This window comes from Copadichromis virginalis, linkage group LG8, assembly GCF_057382275.1.
Source record: "Copadichromis virginalis isolate Kocher_CV1m ecotype Utaka linkage group LG8, C_Virginalis_male_GT1.1, whole genome shotgun sequence".
NCBI classification, from domain to species: domain Eukaryota; kingdom Metazoa; phylum Chordata; class Actinopteri; order Cichliformes; family Cichlidae; genus Copadichromis; species Copadichromis virginalis.
The window spans coordinates 11,761,130-11,763,780 of NC_140625.1; the positions used below are offsets into that span (position 1 = coordinate 11,761,130).

Here is a 2,651-nt window from a genome sequence, read left to right on the forward strand (position 1 = left end):
ACCTCAAGTTTGCCCCCCCCCCCCCCCCCCGCTTCCCCTTCACACATGAAAACAAAAGACAGCCATTGATAGTCTTTACCACTAACTGTCTCACCACACCTATTTCTGAATTAAAAATTACCCAAAGTGACCTAAAACATGCCACTTTGGGTCAAATGTGAAAAAATATATTAATCTAAGAAAACTTAGCATTATTATAAAACATCTGTCACAAGTCTTCGTCTGTCTGAGTGGTGGCCTCTGTCACATCTGAACAAAACAAAAACAAATAATATTTTTTGACAGTTAGTATTTATAAACAACTTTAACAAATATACATGGGTAAAACAGACATTTGCATATATCTAATCCTTATAAAATCACAAATGAAGAAAAAACATGATACTAATCATGGATTTAATATTTTCTCCAAATGATTTATCATAAACTAAAATAAATAATTCGCATTCATGTTTATTTGTATGTAGACAGTCGTTCAATAGTAATTCATAGAGTATTTTTTCTAAGTCCCATTTCTTAAAATAAGACACTGAAGCCAACATTCACTGTTTATACCATCCAAACAATACATTAAGACTTACCATCACGTGCGAATGTAATCGAAGCTTGCAATGCATCCAGCTCCTGGGCAGTGTTATTCAGCATTTCTTTTTCAGCATCCAGCTGTTCTTTTAAAACAGAAATCTTTCTTTCGGCTGCACGCCTGAGCCGCACCTGCCGAACCAAGAGGTCCATTGCCTTGGCATGAAGTTGCAAGCACCTTGTATATAGATCCTCTCTGCTGACCCCTGGGTCCAAGCAGGCATACTGAAATTACAAAATATTTTGGATCATAACAAAATTAGAAAACAGTTATTCGCTTCAATCTATGCTGCCGCTACAATGTAATGTTTGTAGTGCCAGATCACAACAACAGCTGTATAAAAGTCTCAGCTTAACCTTGTGCCATCCTTTAAAAAACTTACGTTGATCACCCTGGGGACCCAAAAAGGCCCCAGTATGGCACAAGGGTTAACAGTGACTTATATGAAAGAGCAAACAAACAAACAAACAAACACAAGAAACACTAAACACAGCATCCTGCCCAGCTCTGTAACAGGTAATGTAGCGTAAAAACAAATTTTTCTACACTATAAATAAAATTTAAGAAATATTTGTTACTTACAGTTGATAGTTGAAATTCTTGACGCAATGATTCAACTTCAGGATCATTAATCCCAGCAAACTTCGTTGGGGAAGCATATGCCATTCTCTATTTATGATAAAGTATGAGGTTAATTAGTTACATTTTACACAACATTCAAACAATATACAAACATGAGAGCATCAAAGAGACTTTACTTACACATAAACATGTAGTTAGTTCACAATAATGATCAGTAATGCAATTACATTCATTCAAAAAACACAAAACATATATATAAATGGTAAATGGCCTGTATTTCTATATCGCTTTACTAGTCCCTAAGGACCCCAAAGCGCTTTACACATCCAGAATGAAGGTGTAAATTAGTCAATGTATGACATTAAGATAATGCTCACCAACTCTTGCTGTCTGCTGCTCAAATTTGCTTAAAGAAAAGGATTGAACGCACAACAAATCACAGCTATGTGAAAAATTACAATTATCCTCTTACGCTCTATAGCCACCAGTACTGTGGCTCAAGAGTTATGCAAAAACCTCCATGCAAATATCACGTAGTATCCACAGAAGCCTTATAATTTTAGCTAAATGGTCATATAAACCATTTCTAAAACTACCAAAGACAGCAGAAACAAGCATGATTGAAATAGCAGTTACTAAACTGCTTAAAATCTGCTAAACACACATAAACCAGCCAAAAATGTTCCACACTTCATGTATTTCATTATATTCATGTTGTGCTTTACTTGTAATAAGAAATCAGTGGCTAATTACCCGGCCTAGCTTTCACAGATTTCAGTCTTTCAAAAAAGACCACAAAATGGCTTAATGGCCCAAATTCACTAAAACAGAAAACCAAACCAAAGACTTTTCACCGGTACCCCTCCCACAAACAATAAAAAAATAACTTAAATACAAAGTAAATTCTGTTACTGAAATTTAAAATGTGGTTTTACACCAAAAATAAAATTCAATTTACAACAAATAAAACTTACCAAGAATTGCACAAGGGCAGGGTTTTTCAAAAATAATATCTTGTGATGTTTGTTATAGTGGTCTAAAATAATGTCCTCGAATCCTCAGAATGTTAAAATCCAAAGCTCTCCTCTTCTCGTTTGCTAAAAGCAAAGTGGCTTACAAACCAGTGGCACAGGTATTTATTGAAATCATGAGGGACATTCAAAAAACTTCAAATGATCTTTTGTCTCAGTCTAACCTTTTCAACAGTGTCACTTGCCCCCCCCCGTTCAGGGAAACGGGGTTGTCATGGTGGCACGTGGAGTTTCAATCACTCGCCAAAAAGCAGTAATCTGCTGTCACTCAAAATCAAAATGTCCAATATGTCCCAAAGGTCGCAGGCGTGATGAGACTCGAGCTCGGAAATGTTTGTTATGCCATTTGTCAGTAATGGTTAGAGTGCCACCTAGTGGAACGACTATAATCATGATTGAATGAGATGAAATGTTAGCTGGTGGTTGAATGCATGAATTCCATCAATGTGACATGA

The 2,651-nt window shown here is 36.0% G+C and overlaps 1 long non-coding RNA gene across 1 annotated transcript; it reads right to left on the reverse strand.

The window, feature by feature from the left end:
• Positions 1-227: 227 nt before the first annotated feature.
• Positions 228-2,367, reverse strand: LOC146702782 (uncharacterized). Its single transcript, XR_014922081.1, has 3 exons — positions 1,166-2,367; positions 582-807; positions 228-249 (listed from the first exon to the last, which is right to left on the reverse strand). It is a non-coding gene; the product is annotated as an uncharacterized LOC146702782 (long non-coding RNA).
• Positions 2,368-2,651: the final 284 nt, after the last annotated feature.